Source organism: Haemaphysalis longicornis, unplaced genomic scaffold, assembly GCF_048455015.1.
Source record: "Haemaphysalis longicornis isolate Haplotype H1 unplaced genomic scaffold, Haemaphysalis longicornis Haplotype H1 scaffold_5, whole genome shotgun sequence".
NCBI lineage: Eukaryota > Metazoa > Arthropoda > Arachnida > Ixodida > Ixodidae > Haemaphysalis > Haemaphysalis longicornis.
The window spans coordinates 103,855,801-103,874,977 of NW_027526385.1; the positions used below are offsets into that span (position 1 = coordinate 103,855,801).

The 19,177-nt window shown below is 44.7% G+C and overlaps 1 pseudogene across 1 annotated transcript in view; it reads left to right on the top strand.

Moving 5' to 3' along the window:
* LOC144138657 (allatostatin-A receptor pseudogene) overlaps positions 1-17,915 on the top strand; it is an 80,773-nt pseudogene extending 62,858 nt beyond the window's left edge. Inside the window, exon 2 of the transcript XR_013315927.1 lies at positions 12,406-17,915. The product of XR_013315927.1 is annotated as an allatostatin-A receptor pseudogene (transcript). The remainder of the gene's footprint in view (positions 1-12,405) is intronic.
* The last annotated feature ends 1,262 nt before the right edge of the window (positions 17,916-19,177 follow it).

A 19,177-nucleotide genomic window follows, 5' to 3' on the forward strand; every position in this document is an offset into this window, starting at 1 on the left:
CCCAAAACCCGCATGATTACGTTTTCCGCATTATACAAGTGGAACATCACCCGGAACGTCAAACAGCGTTTAAAATTTCCCATGCACCGTTTTTGAAAACAACCTTTTCCACCCACCTTGCTTCAATATATTTAGTAGCCCAGTGTAAACCGGAAAAACGGTTATTATTTCGTTTTTGCATTCGTTATTGCAAAGAAAGATACTACGATCGCCACCTTGGAGCAATGCATAAGGGTTGCTTGAATACCAATGCGAATTGTGGGGGCCTAAATTGCTTATTCCGACACCAATAAAACATATTTTCGAGAGTAGACAATAACTATAGAGAATATGCTTGCTACTACTACTGTGCACATTTCCAAACCTTGTAAGAATAAGCAATGGGCTCACGTGCACGTAAGTCTAAGTCCTAGCGGTTACACTTTTAAAAGATCATAGTAACAAGGAAGATATGCTTACTGGAGGGATACAATTCGATCAGGAGGACTGTGAACTTTTTCGGGGAAGGGGAGAACGTGGCATAAATAAGGCATTAGCGTTTACTATAAACAGTAGCCTGGGGGTATTGCAGTGCGTTATAACCACGCCATAGCTTTATTCTGTTCAAATGGAAATGCTGTAGGATTGTTCTCTGCTTTGCATGAAATGCTACACAGCGGAGGACAAGCACTTCACATTTGTTTGTCAGAGGTGTTATTTATTTCGAGGGTAGGGATATAATAAAGCGGCTAGGATGGTCTTAGTGGACGCGAAAAAATATGTTTCGGTTTTTTTAAGAATCACAGGCATAGCTGTAAGGTTGACATAAAGGTAACAAACACGAGTTTCGGCTCTTTGTGCAAGCGACGCAAAACTCAAACCACTTTGTTTGTATAATGACTAATGTGAGTAGCTGTTATTTTTGAAAGATGAGTTGTTTTTATGATGCCAATAATGCTGCTCATTCGTTCTTCTACATTTAAACAACGCAGTATTTCATCTGAGTAAAATGTAGAACTTGCGGAAACGTACCGAAAATTATACCTCAACAACTACTTAAACCATTTATTACCCAACATTTATAACAAATCCGTTAAACAAACTGAACTCACCGAGGGAATGAATATGTTTCTCTCGGGATTGGTCACTCTGCACGACACGAGTTTGTCTTTATTTCATCGGAAGTACCCACTTCTTTTATAATAGTCTACTGATTATAAAACATTTCTAGACCACGCCATTTAGAGCAAAGAGTGGAACTCTTGAAGTAATAATTGAGTAGAGAAGGACCAAACTTTGTCCCCGAAAACACGTAATGGTGTAGCCCAGGTAAATGTGGCGTCACCCAGTAATGGTGCCGCCATGTCACCCAAAAAAGAAAATTGAATAAAAATGCACAAAGAGGATCACATTTAACACCCAAACTGGATCAACTTAAGCCTCAGTCGGTGTGGAACATTGGTGAGTTTTAAATTCAAGCTATACAGGGCATTAACGTGTCGTTCTAAATTTTCCGTTCCAGGCGCCTCCGTCGTCACACGTTTCCCCTTCCACTTAGAGATAGTCGGCCGGCGGCACAGCTGCGGATAATATTGATACGTGGCGCAGGACATGAACCATGTCATGCGGACGATATATTTTACACTATTGACATGACGGCTATCGACGATGACGATGATGATGATGTCCTCAAATATTTTGGCACGTACCCACAAGGGGGGATTGGCCAGGGCTAAACCGGTTAAAAACGTGGGGACTTCAAAATACTTATTGCCGGAAAGAGGGTGTAAAAGGAAACTTAGTTAACAATGAAACCCGAATTACCCATTAATCAGCACCCTTTAGCAATTCAAACGACCTGAGGCAGAAAGAAAATTTTGAATGCAATTATCGACGAGCTAGCACAGGCTGCACGTCCACTCCCTCGTCGTCGTCGATGGTGGGACATCGGGAATTGTCCAGTTGTTTCGTAACACCACCCCCCGGTCAAAGACGACCGTCCCGGTCGGGCTCGGTCACCGTGAGTGGATGGGTGCGGTGAGGACGAGATGCGATGCGTATAAACAATGAAGTCCTTTCCACTGCCAATGACGATGACAGTCTCTGATGAGGACTGGTCCCTGAACATGGACACCCACAAGGCCACGACGAACCTTTGAGGATGCTGGGAACGTGGCGGGACGATAAGGCAGGGGACATGTCATGGGCGACACGTCTTGGCTGGTCACATCTCGTTGGGACTCGGTTCTTGATCGGCTTCTCATGGGCGGGAGATACGGGGCAAGGGTATCGTCATGTGCTGCTCGCGGCAGGGCTGGGGCTGCCCGACACGGCTAGCGTACCTTCCATGTTTGCGCCGGTGCCGAGACGGAGCGATGCCGGGGCCAGGACGGGAAGAAACCCGTACGATCCACAAAATATATTACTGGTCGCAGAACATGAACCATGTGATGCGGACGATGTATTTTAAACTACAGTGGAATCTCGCCAAACGAAAATCGCTTAAACGGAATTGCCGCCTAAACAGAACAGTTGCCTGGAATTTGGCTGGTTTTGTATTCAGATAACGCAAAAAAACGCTCGGTAATCGGAACTAAAATTTTCGCATGGAACTTCTTGTGAAATTCACTGCAACGAGAAACAGCTTTTTACGGTTCCGGCAGTCTCGTTCTTGTTTTTTTTTTCTTCCTCCATGCTTTTTTAGCCTTGTTGGCTTCGTAAGCCTCGTCTCGTAATAGGTTAGCCGTGTTAGCGCAACGAATGCAACTTCGCAGTTTTTGTTCCAGTCGTTCGGTTTCGATTATAGACGCCGAGGCTACAGGGCTCACCTCCTGTCGACTCGTTCGTGCCATCGTTGTGCTATTCGTCCTTCATTACCACGTTGCCGTCTTCTAAATTCGGTGGCTCGTAAGCACTCGCAAAGTTGAGGCCTCTAGCCTCCGTGAAGATGCAGTTGCAAGGACTCAAACAAAAATAATTGGCGCATTTTGTAGTGCACAGTGACTCATTGTTGCCAAATCAACATTGTGAATGCTGTGCCTGCGCTTCGTGTAGTTTTCTTGCTTGAAAACTATCAGCTACAGTCACTTTCTAGTGGTTAGAGTTCTATGAAATGCCCTTAGAAGTGTGTACGCACATAAATTTGCACCTTACAACATCTCTCTCAGTAAACGGGACTCCTGTTAAACAAAACAAATTTTTCTGGTCCCTTGAAGTTCCGTTTATCTAGAGTCTACTGTATTTACATGGCGGCTATGGACGAGCTCGCACAGACTGAAGATGATGATGATGATGTCCTCAAATATTTTGGCACGTACCCACAAGGGGGGATTGGCCAGGGCTAAACTGGTTAAAAATGTGAGGACTTCAAAATACTTATTTCCGGAAAGGAGGTGTAAAAGGAAACTTAGTTAAGAATGAAACCCGAATTACCCATTAATCAGCACCGTTTAGCAATTCAAACGACCTGAGGCAGAAAGAAAATTTTGAATGCAATTATATATATCCCTTCTTGCAAACCCCATCTTTGATGTCGCACAGACTGTGGCTGACGCACAGACTGCACGTCAGCCACTCCCTCGTCGTCGTCGATGGTGGGATATCGGCAATTGTCGACTCGTTTCATAACAATATTATCCCCACCTTCCCTCATGATGTCATTTGCGATTGAGTTGACCTCAGAGGTGTTGCGTAAGAATGCACACAGCAGATTCATCACAGCAATGAGTTTTTATTGTAGCGGGACCTGAATTCCGCCTATAGAAGAGTCGCTCAGGGAGTACTTAGCAAAACTTATTTTCAGCTTGAATTTTCTGTTGACGCGCTAGAGAATTGCCGACGGCGCTTGCTCCATATATCTGCAGGCTTGCCGAGGATTGGCGAAAGGATACAAAGAGGGTGTGAGCTGTAAATGGTGAACAGTATGGGTATTCTCGGACGACGTGGAGTATTTTGTTGCACTTTTTACCGTACTACATGAGACAGGTGTCTATGGTTGTGGGGTTCGTCATTTTCTAATTTACATGCTTGGCTGTTCAACAGGCGGAAAGTTCATGGTTACATGACTGTGCACCTAATTTAACAACTGGGGTACTTGTTTATTCCTGCTGAATGTTCACAATTTGTTTAGAAGAGTCTAGGTATGCCATTAAATTCGTAGGCAAAACAGTAGACTGCTTCTCAAACCGCTGATAGACAATTCTTGTTAACTTGAGCGGCGTTGCGCTTGAAAATACTGGTTCTTTTCCCGGTGGGATGTAAACCCTTAACACATGCAAACACTAATAAACCGCGTGTGTAGATAGGACGCGATGACCCGGAGCAAGTTTAAGAAATTTAACCCAAGAAAGCCCGGAACCAACGTGCGGAACTTCGTTGTAGTCAGCGCATGCTCCCTCAAGCCTTGGAAGGGAACGCAAATGCAGTCTTCAAAAAAAAAAAAAAAAACCGCATCCAGAGCAATCTCGAGAGGCTACCCGCGAAAACACTTTCTCTGACACGGGGAGGCCGAGAGCCTCTCACTGTGGTCGTTATTGCATTCCCCAAGACTCTGCCCACAGAGGCGCGCAATAATAACATATCCCGAGGTCGTGGGTTGTCATGACAACTGCTTCTGCGGTAGCAGGACACTGGCGCTTGGTAGAAAAGAAGACTAAGAAAAAAGGGTAATTCTCAGGCCAGCAGCTGGGTGCGTCTGCGTTGAGCCTGTGATAGGATTTGCCCCACTGACACGTCCACTGGCTTCTTCTATCCAGCTGAGACAAACGTCTAGAAGTGATTGTTATCTAATAACAAAACCCAGGGTCCTGGTAATTGCTGGAGTGGTGTGGAACGGCGGTTCTGCTCGCTATCTCTTCTAATAGAAGGTGATTCACGCCAGCGCGCTTTACTTACGAGGGCGATTCGGGACGGTTGAGCACTGGGCGCCCAGTTTCCAAAACGAGGAGTGGAGGCGACGGGCCCGTAAAGAACGATCAAGCTCAATTCTCTCCGGGCGGGGGTCGGCGCGGTAAAGTGAAAGCGGAAAAGACGTGCCGGCAAAATGGGAAAGACTGGACTGCCTAAGGCTATTCAAAAGTGCAGCGGATATGTGCCTTTTTTGTGGAGAAGACGCCTTTTTGTAGTTGGTGGCTTGAGAAAAAAATATGTTCTTTAAAATGGCGACTTCTGTGACCGGAGCAGTTTTAGAACGCTCCGCACGACTTCAAGCACAGGTCCTTAGCACCAAGAAAGTGCTGAGACGGGGAAATCTTAAGTGTTTGAAAAGAGGGAATGGTTTGGCTCTTCGCGCATGTAGATACGCACACAAGAATTAGAAAACAAAAAGCCAAGCCTTTAAATAGGGCAGGAATTACATCCTCTCATAAAACGAATACGGGTCGCCTTAAGAACATCACAAACACATCAAGCTGCAGTCAAGAAGATTCGAAGGCTATGCTTATTGCTACTTTTATCTCCACAATATTTCATACCGTTTTATGAAGAGAGACACGCCATATTAGTTAATCTGCAAAGAGGAGCCGAATGGGAATCACATAAAGAGATTTTTTCAGTGCTTGACACTAGAAACGAAAAAGTAGTTAAAACAGTGTCGCCGGGTGTAGTAAAATTTTCGGATTGTCCGTCTTTTTGTTCGCATTTGTTTGGTTGTATGGTAGCGTAAATTTCTCTGCCCAGATACTCTTTTTGAGCTCACGTGGCAGTATTCATAGGTCGCCCGGGGTAAGCATTCTTCTAAAACTTCTGCTTTTGCAGTTCATACTTTTGTGAATTTCGTAAAGTGGGAAGTCTTGTGCCCCAGAGTTTCGGATTCCTGCCCAAATGCCCAAGTTGATGTGTGAGCCGCGGGAAAGAAGCACAACCACAGCTTTTATCTAATGCTTGCTGAATGCGTAGAGAGTTTTAGCTAACCGTTTTCGACGGTCCGCTGCGGTATCGGCGGCACGCTCAGCGCAACCGGAGCCAATGCCGTTCACGGAAAAGCGCGCCACGCATGCGCAATGGCGTCCCCGCTTGCTATCGGAGCGGAGGGGACCGTGAAAGACGGTCAGCTAAAACTCGGTAATAACCACTTGAGTGGCTGCTTCGGTTGCACGCAAGCGCCTGTTGGTCAGTGTTCTGATGGCCACCCAATTTTAGCTTGTATGATATGCATCTTCTTGTAGGACTGATATGTATTATTTGTATAATAATCGAAGGTATCCCATGCCATACAGAAAAAAAAACTCCAGAAATAGTACAGTGGTAGAACATCAGGATGCTGCAGACGAGACAACGTTGAAAACCTATTGTATGAGAAGTGCTCTTTATATGCAGTAGAACGTCGTTACGGTGAACCCTTAATCTAGTTCTTCTCGTCTTGTCTTGCAACTTTCAAAATGCAAAAAACGCCCCCTTAAGACGAATTTCTGATAATGCGAGCAAATTCTCACGGTCTCGCCGACTTCACCTTGAGGGGGCTTTACTGTAGTTAATCTCTATAGGGACACGTGAGGGAATTTTGTAAAGATCAGCTTTTGTTTGAAGTTCACAGAGTGGGTCAAAATAACATACCTTTCATTTTATTTCTGATGTATAAAGCAGTATTTATTTATAACGTCTGTGGGAATAAAGCATACAATGCGACAGTTCCGTTGGCCGCGAGAATTCACAGGCGGCAGGCGTATTCGAAGAGTGATGTGATTACACGATGTCCAAGATTGAAATTCAAACCAGTTTCGGCATCGGTTTTGTAGAACAACGTGCTTCGCATCCGACGTTATAATTGGCAGGGTATTCTCGATATCTTAGGAATCAGCATTGCCTGCTTCTGCCATGCTGTTGGCTGTATAAGGTGTTAGATAAGCCTGGCCGCACCACTTAGAATTATAACGTGCACTAGCCGAGGCGTACACAGTGGCTAAATACCATCTGCGTTATCTGAGACGTTCAACTGTGAGGTGCTTCGCCTCCATGTTTGGAGCTTACTTTGCTCGTCCCTGTTTCATTAGAGGAGTGTTCGCACCAGCTCGACAGTCAGCACTGTGCCAGAAGGAGTTGGTGCGGATTTCCTAACCATGCCAACAGGCACTCGGCACTGGGTCAGTTACAGTCTGCGCGCAGTCGGAAACTCACTCAAGGAACAATGAACGTATTAGGGCAAAATAGTGAATTCAGTATAAAATGATTATTAAGTACAACGAAAGCAACAATACCAGTTTATGAAGTCCTGACGGCGATTATGAATTCAGAATTGCGAAAGAGCGCGCACAAGTGCTAAGACCATACGGCACATAGCCGCAATGTTGCGGGAAGTAGAAATACAAGGTATATATCATGCAGAATCTGTATTATTTGCCTTTTTAGCATTCCCTGCAGCTTCGATAACTCTTTTTTCAATAGTCCTTGTGCAGTTGGCTTCCCCAAAATTTCCATGAATATCTTATCTTCACCTTTTGCATTCCTTAGGCACGAAAAGCAATTGGAAATGTGTGGTCGTGCTGCTCACCGCTGCTCCAGTTAACTTAGCGCAAAACGTGCTTCTTTGCTTTTACGCTTGGCAATAAAAGGCTTGGTTTATTTGAATTTTTTATTACATATATTACTTGTCTGACTTTTCCGTCGCATTAAATTGGACAAAGATTTACTACTGCCTTAGCAGTCGGAGAAACGTCGCCTGTGCGCTTATGTGTAGTTACTTTGACTTCATTCACTTTACTAAGCTTGATGCAGTCTACAGACTAAGAAACCAAAGGCGCAATATTCCAGAAACAAATCGTGTCTCGGCTTAGTTTCAACTGAGTGAAGGAATTGCGATGGCCAGCTCGTGGCCGGCTGACTGACAGTGTCGGCGGTTCGGCGAGACAAGCACTCTTGAGAGCGCATCATATGAATCATCATAGGAAATCATCAAGGAGAACGCTGAGGGGAGGACCGCACGATAGAATTGGCTATTATTTTAATAATTCGCGTAAACGCATAAAGATTGGTCTAAAAATAAACAACAAAATGACTTCAGTGTCTCTTAAAGCCCCGTTGTTTAAACGAAGCTGTTTAGCAAATTGTTAGAGTTTGTTGTCCGCACTTAAAACTATTAACAAAATACCAAGCGAACGTAAGCGCGCGCCTCGCCGCGTCTGCCGGCAGTAACAAAAACCAATAAGTGCTCAGCGCTCGTGTGTGTTAACCTCGCGGCGCCACCCAGCGTCTCCGATTCACGTTTGTCAAGCCAAGCATACCTACTTAGGCAGACTGGGCAAGACTGCAGTGACCACCCAGCAGTTCAACCGCCCAGCGTTCCCGGGGCACGTTTGTCAAGCTAAGCCAACCCAATAGGAAGATTGGCCAAGATTGAATAAAAAAATGCCAGTGGTTCGCCGTAAGCGTGGCAGCACTTTCTCGGAACGCGGTAAAGACAAGTAACAGCGTCCGCCTATGTAAGCTAATGTCTCATGATTACCACTTCCAAAAAAATGAAGGAAGGTAAGGCTTATAGTAACAGTAATGAAATAAAAATCGTTGCGGCAGAGAAGAAGAACAGTGGCAGCCATCGTGGAATTAAACCGTCGAGAAGGTCTTGAAGGTTGCGAACAGCTTCGCTACCTTCAGGTCTTGCGCGTTAGTGTGAGCGTACTTCATTTTTTCACCGACCGACAACAACAACGAGAATTTTTCGGAGTATGGGATACTTATTGCTTCACCCTTAAACGTTAGCGGGCCCGAAAACTTTTCTTAGGGCCATCAACTTTGTGGGTCAGATCTCGTTTATTTGTGAGAGCATACGCGCTGGCAGGTGTGTCAACTTTTCAGAAATGCGGGTTTGCTAAATTGGCAGAAGTGGCAGACCGCTGCGGCTATCGTACCGACAAATCTCTTGAGTTCCTGTTGCATAATTGGTGGTTTGGTATGCAAATATCGCACGCAAACTGCGAGTGTGCTATCCGTCATTAGGTTTTGAAAGTAACTGACGTCAAGGACTAGGTACGAGAGACCGTGCGACACTTCCAATTGAACGTAAATTTCAGAGAAACAAACACTTTTCATTGGGTAATCACGAATGACGTCCTGTGAATTGGGGCTAAAAATATTTGTTTTTTATTGCACATCCTGGTGGCGCCCTGGCCGTGGCGCTTAGTTCTAGTGTTAGCCTACGTTTTTAGCGCCTTTAATTTTTTAAGTACGCTGAACCAACTTGCTTACATTGGACATCTACCAGATGCTTTTGTTTGGCTACGTCTTTGTTAGTTCGGCTTTTCCTTGCAGGATAGGCCGGAAGTGATATAAGCTGTTGTTTTTATAAGCCTTGTGCTTGCTGTGGGTCTTAGGCGTTGCCCTATCTAACCCTCCGCCAACGCTGGACGGGGAGGCCCCTTTTTCTCATCGAGGCAGAAAAAAACAGTGGCGTGCCAGGCCTGGGTGCAGGTTATTATGGGTCCTGGTCCTACAAAGGTCATAAACATTTCATCTGCCAAGCCCCTTACTGCACGTGTAAATTAATATGTGCAGCGGTATGTATATTTGTTCAGTGTACTTTCGTAGTTGGAAAAAATATCTGCTATTATTGAATGCGTTTGCCTTGTACATTTTTTAGCGCTGCGAATTATGTAGCAAAACGGAAATCGGCAGTCCATTCCCTAAAAAAATCAAATTGTGGGGTTTCAACACGTCGTAGCTGCAATTCGGCTTTGAGGCGCGCCGTACTAAATGGCTGCGGAGGAATTTGGACATATTGGGGACCTCGAACGGGGTGGAAATCGCGTCCAAAGGAAGATTTTACCTTCCACCTCCATTGTGAAAACCAGCCACCGGGGCCGATATCAAAGCTATGTCATTGGGCTTAAGAACACACTGCCCTATGCGCTGCACCACCGCGTCTGCGCCGGTCCTTATCACACGTGCCGCGTCAACAATTGCACAAATGATGAGTGTTTCAAGAAGCGTGCCGTGAAAAAAAGCTTATTTCCGTGGGTGTTTACACATAAACAAGTACCGTTTGAAACGACTGTTATCGGCGTCACAAAACTCGATAACATCGTTACTGTTGTATCATTCATACATCACTAAATTTGCGACAACAGAAGCCCTCCCTTAAAAGTACGACTTATAGTGAACAAGCGCTTAGAGAATGAGCTTGGGAAAGTTTGGTTGAAAAACATTTGATTTAAACGGAAAAAAACCTCAATGGGGGTGTCGTCGACAGGCATTTCAAAAGTACGGGTGGAGTCTAGGATCTGACGGAGTAACGGGTCTTCCTGCATGGCTGCGCCAGGAGACTTTTATCGATTCTTCTCACAATTACTCAAGCGTAATTGGCTCCTGCCACTCCACCTGTCTGGTTTGAATCGGTGGCGTCGAGTGCAAATTTGGGACTCAGATAACCAGTGCAGTCAGGTTTGTGGAAGCAAGACGGGCCGAACCCGATCTCGAAAACAGCTCTGCCCCATTAGTGTTCCAAGTGGCAGACAAAGATAAAATTACTTTATTGGGTCGAAAGTATTTATATTTTATTAGAAAGTGACTTTCAAGAACCATGGGGTCGACACGAATGGCACGAACCCCCCACCCAAAAAAAAACTGAACAAAAACTTGCAACGAGCTTGTAGAATGGAGGCATAATAAGTTTGGATTAGTTGGGATCCTATAGTAATCTTGCGAGGGAATATATCCTCGTACTGAGGGTATAGCGAGGGTATATTACAAAGGTCGATTAAGGTGAGTCTTAGTAGATTAGGGTGGATGCAGATGACTTAAGTAGGATTACGGTAGACAGAGAGGAATAGGTTTTAATAGAAAAATTAACGTAAAATAACCTCGTTATCGGGGTATTAGGATGAACTCAGGTAGAATCAAATTGTTGAGAATGGATTAAGAACGGCAGAAAAGCGTGGCTGCTATGTAGACGGGGGGACAAGATTATAGAAGGATAGTCTGAAGTGTACGTTAGGATTTCTCCTTCGAATACGTATGATTTTTGCGGGCCGGTTATAATTTGCAAAGGGGTCGTGTTTTTCAGAACCTCGTCCACCGGCTCTTGATCGCGACTGCCAATCCACTAAAATGAATCCTTAAAATTGCGACAGCAAGGACGTAAACTCTGTCATTGCTCGAAAGAGGTCACCTTAATTTACAGACCACGTACCCGCGTGCAAAACTATTTGTAACTCTGATTGATTGATTGTTTGGTTCAAAGCACCGACACAGTGCAGGCAATAAGGCGCGCCGTAGTGGAGGGCTCCGGATTAATTTCGACCACCTGGGGATTTTTAACGTGCACCGAAATCTCGTACACACGGGCGTTTTTGCTTTTCGCCTCCATCAGAAAAGCGGCCGCCATGGCCGGGAATTGAGCCCGCGACCTCGTGCTCAGCAGCGCAACGCCTTAGCCACTGAGCCACCGCGGCGGGTTGTTTGTAACTTTACAGAATGAGACAAACGACGTAATGCCGGGAGAGAAGAAGTCTCAATCTCTCCAAGGGTGTTTCCAGAAGAATATGACCACGGCCGTTTTATCATAGCCAATAAAGACCGCGTTTCCCCACCTTTACCCTCAACCTATCCGTTGCCTGAGACGGGTCCTCGAGAAACGTGCACTTGACAGCTTCGCTCGAGTACTTTACATATCTCTATTTCTGTGGGAAATTCACAGGACAAGTCCACACACACAGAATGCCGATATGGACATTGAAATCGATGAAAAATAAAATGACATTATATTTACAGATCTTATTCCCGTGCACAGTGCTGCAGCCCCTGCCGCTTGCTCTTTTTGTTTTTCCTCCTGTTCACCCGCACAAAGCGTTTGACGTTTCCCTTCAAAATAATATTCTTTATTTGCTCGTTCCTATTCTAAGTGTGTGATTTCTGCACTACTGCGCTTAACCTAACGCCCTTTTGGAAGCTGTTTGTTGAATTTCTTTCTTATTTTTGATGTGAAAGATGCCAGGTATCACAGTATTGTTCAATACAAGATAAAGAAAGTAAATGTATTAAACTAAAACAAAAAAATATATCTACTAAAAGAAGACCGCAAGGGAAATTTCGTTCTGCCCATTGAAAACGTTTTGTTTACGGAATCCCCGTACGAACGGTAAATTGTAGACATAATGTACTCTCGCACCTAACTTTAAAGCTAAATGTATGCGCAGTAAGCCCAGAATGCGTAATAAATATGATGTTCCAGGTAAAACAAGGCGACAAGCATCCCGCCAAGCATTTTACCATTTCATTCAGAATATTTATGTACAGAAGGCCACAAAGGATTGTTGAGAAAAGGAAGAAGTGTAATCGAAAAGACTCCAATGAAAGAATTGTCTGAGATTTCAGTTACCAGAACAGAGTTTAAAAAATGGCTATCACATAATTACAGACTGTAAGTGGGTAGTAGTTTGCTATGTTAGATTTAATTTCAGAGGCATTTCAATTCTAATAAGAGGATCATTTTTCTCGCAGATGCAGCCGTAAAGCCGCCTGGAACTACACCTGCTGAAACAAGTTCTTTTTGGCGTCATGGCTGTAAGGACAAGTCTGCTGTCATCAGCCACTGTAGAAGAGGGACCTGCCGTGAGGGACGTCTTCGCCACGGATGGCATTACGGCGACCACTCCGCATCCTGCCCTCGCCTTGACAACCGTTCTCACGTTGCTCACTCAAAATGTGGTTCCTGGTCTTGCCTCGACTGCCGTCTGCAATGGAACTGGGGAAACGTGTCAGGGAACCGGAGGTATCAACGCTTCCACAGCGTCTTCATCGGACCAACAAGAGCGAATGGAATACGATGACTACGGGGAGACAAGAATGGTGGAAGAGGTGCTTGCCATTGCGGTCCCTATATTATTCGGTGCCATCGCCGTCATAGGGTTCTTTGGAAATGCCCTGGTGGTTCTTGTGGTTCTGTGCAACCCCCAGATGCGTTCCACTACAAATATCCTCATCATTAACCTTGCAATGGCAGACCTTCTGTTCATTGTTTTCTGCGTTCCGTTCACCGGTTGGGACTACACCCTAAACTACTGGCCATTTGGAGACACGTGGTGCAGAATCGTCCAGTATCTCGTGATAGTATGCGCGTATGCGAGCATCTACACTCTAGTTCTCATGTCTCTCGACCGGTTCCTGGCCGTCGTGCACCCCATCACGTCAATGTCCATCAGAACAGAAAGGAACGCCTACCTGGCCATACTGTTCACGTGGATCATAATCCTGGTAGCCTGCATTCCAGCGCTGTTTTCTCACGGAATGGTTTTCATTGAGGACACGTACTCCTCCTGCACGTTTCGAGTTGACATGGGATACAACATCGCCGCCTTCCAGATATCCTTCTTTATGTCTTCATTCGTCGTCCCACTGGCGCTCATCTTTATTCTGTACGTACTCATGCTGAAGAGGCTCTGGCTGGGGGTCGCCCCTGGTGGAAGAGTAAGTGCCGAGAGTGTGCGCTCCAAGAAACGCGTGACCCGTCTCGTCGTAGTCGTCGTGCTCGTGTTCGCCGTCTGCTGGTGTCCTGTGCACGTCGTGCTGGTCCTCAAAAGCGTCGACCTCTACGGCCGACCCATGAACCCTCCCCGTATTGTGGTGCAGATCGCGTCGCAGATCCTCGCCTACACCAACTCGTGTGTGAACCCCTTCCTGTACGCCTTCCTGTCGGAGAACTTCCGCAAAAGCTTCCGAAAGGTCATCTTCTGCTACCGGAAGGCTTCCGGCGGTGCCGCAGGCGGCAGTGGATCGTGCCTGGCACGCGCACGAACGCTTGACGACGCGGAGCGGCTCGAGCGCGAAACCACGGCCACGTGCATCACGAAGGCGTCCAAGATATCTAACGATATCCTGTAGACGTTCTCTCGCGTCAAGCCCGCCGAGAACCATCGCCTCTAAAGGTAATGTATTCGATAGGTGTCCAAAAGGCTGAACGGCTGGCTGTTTTGAAGCAAGGGTGAAGAAGCCTGCACATTGTTTGCAGTTATGTTAAAGAAAACTTCAAGGCCCTGCTGTACCGCTACTGCTGATACATCGCATAACATGGGACATAAAGGCGCTACCTATGTTTGTTTGATGATCACGATACCATCAGCTGCCTTGGAAGCAATATCACTCGTAAAGGTGTGCCGTTTTGTTGGAGAAACCCAGAGTAAATGTAGGACGCCGTAGAAGCGCTGCATGTTCGTTAAGAGTGCATACAAACCACGACACAACTAAAAAAAGTTCCATCTTCCCGGGGACTTATTGCACAAGTATTTTTACAATACCTTAATATTGTTGTTTTGGCCCGTGTAAAAATCTCACATGCGACTTAGAGTTGGAAACCATGTACGCATTCTGTACGCCTGATAGACAGCTGTGGAAAGGAAAACAGTCGTGGTAACGAAACGTTTAGGGCTGATAAAAATTACCATAAAACTAATATTTTCCTAGAATATTGCTGATTCTCTTGGTAATGAAATACAAAAATTCACTCCTATACATTGCAAAAGTTCGAAGTGGTGCGTGTTTTTTTTTCAATTTTATGGAATGAAAATTATGTTCTAAAACTAGGGAACTAGACGAACTCGTAAAATGATTGAAGTGCAGCATTGCACAAAATTTTAATCACGATAAACTTAAGTAGGGAGGAAACTACCGAATAACCAAAATGGTCTAACAGAACAAACCGTTTCATTCGATTTTTAAGAGAGTGCGATTGATGCTGCGCTCATAAAGAGTGGGAAGAATAAAGAATGCTCGGGGTTTGTTAGAATTGTACTGTTGCAGAAACATTTGGCGTCTCAAATGAACTGGGATGCTAACCTTTTATCAGCGGCAATATACTTTTTCTGCACTCTTGTTATAATTTATTATTTTATCTTATATCCTGTAGCGATAACACTTACCTTTCAATAGGTATCGTTTACTGTGCACGTGAATTCTAGAACAAAGCGCGAGGTGTCAATATTTGCGGCAACTATTTGTAGCCCCAACACAGTAAAAATTGAATGCAGACGCCAGCCGTCCAGCCTTTCAATTAAAGCTTGCTAATGATGTGTATGCTATATTGTTGTAAGCGCCGTTTCGTCCCGGCAGATGATCTTGAGCCTTAAATGGGTCAGTCTTTTCTGAAGAGTGCCGTGACATTTGTAGCAAACCATAGGTGTGCGTAAGAGTTTTTAGCACCTTATTGTGCTACCGTGCAGTCTCCGCAACAGACATTCTTAATACTTCGACCCTACGAATTGACCAGACATAGACACAAGCATTATTTGAAGTTCCTGAACTTTCAATAATGCCTTCGTAGATGCTAGATATTCTCCTTTTTTGAACGGCAATGTGGGTAAGGTTTCCGGTAGGGTTTTGTATTTTGAATAAGTGAAACGTGGGGCATTGCTCGTTCAGAAGTAAAATTGCGTCCCCAGGACATGGCATGCAGTCATGTAAACAATTATATCAAGGCGGAGTTTTTTGTTCTCCGTAACCGAAAAAAACTACTTGTTTATTCCTTCCCATTATATGGGGGCGCCCTTTAAAAATTATTTTGTATAATTTCACACCTACCTACAAAACTCAGTTGAGAGGTGTAAAAACGCGCGGTGGGAAAGCAGAACAATCTATTAAGGGCGGCCCTAAATTGAAGGCATGTTCTGAAAAACTTCTTTGCTCCGTACTTTAGCCAGCAATGTGAAGTAACTATTAATGTAATGTCTGACATGAGCGTGTAACGATTGATTAATTGGTTCATTGATTGTCAGGTATAATGCGCGACGCAGCGCAGGCGATGAGGCGATCCGTAGTAAAAGGTCCGGATTAATTTTGACCATCCGGGATCTTTACTTGCACCGAAATCTCTTACACACGGTCGCTTTTGTTTTCCGCTGCCATCAAAAAAGTGGCTGCCTGCGGGTATAACGAGGCAGTCAACATAGATGTTATATTTGTTGGTGTTTACCCGAAAATATGAAATTGTCTACAGAAGCAGCATTTGGCATTTGTTGTATGTTATGGTAAAACATTTTTATAACTAGGAATGTCTAAATGTTTTACACATGGAAGCTATTCGTTTTTCCTCCATGAGAAGGGGGGCCGCATTATTGCGAGCATACAGCACAAAAATGTAGCGTTTCACAATCTACGGTGAGTCACTTAAAAATGGTGTTCTGACAAAGTAATACTAAATCTGCAAATGCCGACTTTAATAAGACACTCTAAGGCACTTTTGGCAGCTCATCATCACTTACTCGGTTTCTACTGTGGCCTTCAGTTGGTACGATTTCAAATGTTTTGAAAAACCTGTCGAGGCTCCAGTTTACCTGACGGGACAAGTTACGAGTCAAATGTGGGTGAGGCCTAGTGCAGGGCCATTCAGCCGCTTAGCGACACACAAATGCATTCCGTCATTTGTTGCACGCTGGTTATGATTCCTTTTCGATCGACTGACGGGGTAGTGATGTACGTAACTCTATAGTTTGTGTGTTCTATACCCATACTTGTATGACTGCTAGCCTGATTCTATGTCCTGTTTCTTCTAACCCCTGCCTATGAGCGATGATGTAAACACGGGCTCCTGACGACTTGAGGCTGATACGTTGAAGCGCTGAACAATGTGATCGCGTAACGAATACGCAAATCGTCTAGCTGTTTGTCGCGCACCACGTGACCTGCATTTAACTTACAAATCATTCCTGTTCCTTGTATCAGAAGAACGCGGTGACCACGTGCGTTCAGGCTACGCGAAAGCGTTGCACGCATTGCGGGGGCCACTGCTGCAATGCTTGCTTCACCTGCACTGGTTTTTAAAACACTAAAGCAGGGAAATGTGATGATGTATTTTTTGTCATTTTGACGATAAATTTTTTGGTGATGTAATGATCTCATGTACTTTGCTCACGAGTGTGGTGAACGCCACTCCGGTTTTTGCATTCACACGAACGAAGGTCTACTTGAAATCATGCTGATGAATGAAAGAGCCCCCAGATAACGTGCGCGGATACGCTGAGCAGGAGCTTAATCTTAGGGAAATGCCCTGATGTTGTGCGGCCAGCATGAGAAAATAGTTTGATCTAATAGCACCTTGCACTCGACCTAGAAGGCAATCTTGTGATTTTCAGACGAATTTTGTCGAGGGGGCTCCAGGATTGTTGGCGTTCATTCAGGCATCTCATCTGATATATTTGTTCTTAGCACCCACCAATAAAAATTCAGTAAAAAGGTGGGTGGGTAATGCCTTTTCCCAAGTTCAATGATCCCATTAGTCAGATAGATAGGCTCAGTTGAGCCGTCTCAGAACACACACCTGTACCGTTTGAAAATGCCGCTTTTATTTTACTTGGGCGAAGGTTTTCAGAGAGATAACCGAAACACTGGGATGCTTCTCTTACTTCAGCCGGAGGACTCAAAGACCACTGCTTTGGAATGCAGTTACTGACGGGGGTGATAAATAGAGCGCCGTGCAACTAAAGGTAGCGCAGGTGTTTGAGCAACGCTTTGATTTATTCTCTTCCGTTTTGCAGTCTCGATAGACCCCAGGCAAACTATGTTCTGTTGGTGACTGGATATCTTGGTGTTATTCCTTGCGGGTATAAAAGCCACGTAAAATAAAGCATTTAAAGCTTTGATCATCGCGAATGTCCTCACGCACTTCGTCGTAACTTTGATGCATTCAGTGATAAAAGGAAGCTCCGAAGCCATTTATACTTGCTTGTGTTATGCAAATTTCTTTGTACAGAATGGTAGTAATTTCTTCTTAATTTTTGAAATGTTTTCTGACTGAAGTTCTTACACTGAAACGCGACAAAAGATTCGAGCGCTCCTAGTTCAATTTTGCTATGTGTGACAACTTCTTTGCCTAGCCACTGGTGAGTTAACGTTTCCTATCAAGCTCACCTACGTAATTCAAAGCCCCAGGACATTTCGGAGCTTTATGACTACTTCCAGGCTGCGTCTGGCATGCCTGTGACCTACCTTCCACAGCAGAAAATAAATCAGCTCAGCTGATCAAAACTGAAGTACCGAAAGTGACTTATGTACTTCACAGATGAACAGTAATGTGTGATATAGCCAGTCCGTTATATGTAGACGGGGCTCCTAATTTTCTGTTAACAGTTAAGACAGAGGGCTATCTAAACACTTTTGCGCGTCGGATTAGCAAACAAATAATCAAAAGAAAGAGCTCTTGTAGAATCGGAATTTCTGGGTTTTGTTATGACCTTTGGTGATAGTGGCGTCTCAGCAAATTCTGGTAAAAACGAAGCAGTTAATGTAAAGCGGTTGCGGTGCATTTCTGAACATTTCTGTGTTCTTACCTAGTGTGCAATGTCATTTCAGCCAAGTTGCTGTTACATGTTTGTGTATGTAGTTCTCGCATTGTACATATTCTAATCATGTCGATTCGTCATGTAAAATATTTACAGTTCTGTGAAGACTGACAAGCTGTTTGCAGCTGATCTGCTGCCTTGTCGTGTGCATGTTTGAATTTGTTGCCAATAAGCTGCCTATTCTAATATAAAACTAATCAAAACAAAAATTATCCTGGTTACATTCCCGCGACGCACAAAGGTACTTTGAATGCTTGCACTTGTTTGTTTCCCTGTGGATCTTGTTGTAACAAGTTGGTTATGTCCCCTCTCGCACGAGACAATGTGTTGTATGCTTTAATCACGGTGTCTCCAGAAACGCTGAATAAAAGCATTTTGCTCCTTGAGGTCTGTTCGGTAACGTGGGTTGCTGCGCTCCCGTGACAGTTATCTTAAAAGCAGGTGACAGATTCGCCCCGACTGCCGGAAATCCAATGTGAATGCTTGCTTTTGTCTCCAGGTATTTATGGCTTCTTTCTCATCAGACGTTCGACCTAAAGCTTTTTAATAAAATCACCACACTCATACAATGTCTGACAAATGTCAGAAGTGGGAACATGGAATTTGTGGCGGGGTAAACAACAACATCACGATTTTTAAAATTGCAACAAATGTACCTTGGCACCAGCACAGCTCTTCTTCAAGCGACTAATAAGAAAACTAAGGCTAGCGGTGTCCTTAGAAAGCCATAAAGGTGATGATTTTTTGAAGGCATCTTTCTTAGTTCTTCAGAGCAAATCTTTTGACAAAGACCATAGTAGTAGTACTGGTGACTAAACACTCCTTTGATTATGTGTTTGTCGTCGCTTTCTTTGGACACTGGACTGAAGGGTAATTGCAGGTAGCCAATCACAAATGCTAGAAGATGCAACATAGCCTAGGACCCCCCGACAAATATACCGGCT